This window comes from Leptonychotes weddellii, chromosome X (assembly GCF_054177405.1).
Source record: "Leptonychotes weddellii isolate Sample4059 chromosome X, ASM5417740v2, whole genome shotgun sequence".
In the NCBI taxonomy this organism is placed as follows: Eukaryota; Metazoa; Chordata; class Mammalia; order Carnivora; family Phocidae; genus Leptonychotes; species Leptonychotes weddellii.
In genome coordinates, this window is record NC_138385.1 from 25,916,846 (window position 1) to 25,918,067 (window position 1,222).

Below are 1,222 nucleotides of genomic sequence, written 5' to 3' on the forward strand. Positions count from 1 at the left end.
GATGGCAACAGATTTGATCTCTGATGTTGATCTATCAGCCCCTAAACACCACACTTCTTCTAGGAAGATGGAAAATTTAAAAAAATTGATAGTAGATTCATGGTCTACATTGGGGCCTGGAGTTATTATGTAAACATTTTTAAGTGTGCATAAGATAAAATGTAATAAATGGGGTTTTGCTGTGTTGTACAGCTTTGCTCTAAATTAGTAGCTCTTTGGCAGCTGACTTTGCTTTCTGTGTTGAGTTCTCATCTCTAAAGGCAAACTCAGGAGTCAAGGGAACTTCCTAATTTGTTGGGGCAAAAGTAAGGCTTAGACTGTCCCAGGGGAGACCGCCAGCTTATGTGCTTTATGTATTAGGACTTGAAAAGTATTGACTGTACGCATTTTTCAAAAGATGTGTTTTACTTAAAGCTACCAGAAAAGGGTTTATGCATCACACTGATGCATTTTCATAGTGATCTTAGGAATGGACTGGGTTTCAAAAGAGCTTGAAGATCAAGAGAACATTTAACCAGGACAATCTGAATTGCTTCCCTCAGGAAATGTGTGTCGGCCAATTCTCATATTGAGGTCTGCCCCCCCCCCCATTCTGCTTACTGAGTTTCAGAGCCTTGTTAGTGAGCTGATGGCCTCTACAGAGAAGGGGGTCTACAAAATTTATCTTGCCTTTGTAAGGCATGAGGTGATTTCTCTAATATATGTGAACTCTTGCTCACTTAAACTGTTTGCCTAATACAATTTTCCCTGACATAAGTGAAATTTTTTCATCTAGCAGCAGAGCATCTCCTAACTCCCACTAGAGTCTGTGGAAGTTGGGGCTGAAGTATCTCGATGTGAGCACCTTTCCCATTATGGGAAGAATAGGTTCTCTCATTAAGTTCAAGCTGAATATTTGGATTTTTAAAAGCTGTGTCTAGTTGTATGTGTTTAGGTAAGAACCATTTGCAGATGTTTAATGAGGACGTATCCTTCATTTTAAAAATTTCTTTTACACTGTAGTTTGAATGAATGTATTTTATAATTTTGTAGTAAAACATAACTCAGATTTCTATAGGCCTTAACGCAAACAGTGGTTCCTGCTTGAATTGTTGGACTGAGTTATCATTGCCTCTGCCATTACTTCACCTAGAAAGAGGGACATTGGAACTCTTAAAAAAAAAAGGTAATGGAGGTTCTGGGTGGCTCAGTCGTTAAGCGTCTGCCTTCGGCTCGGGTCATG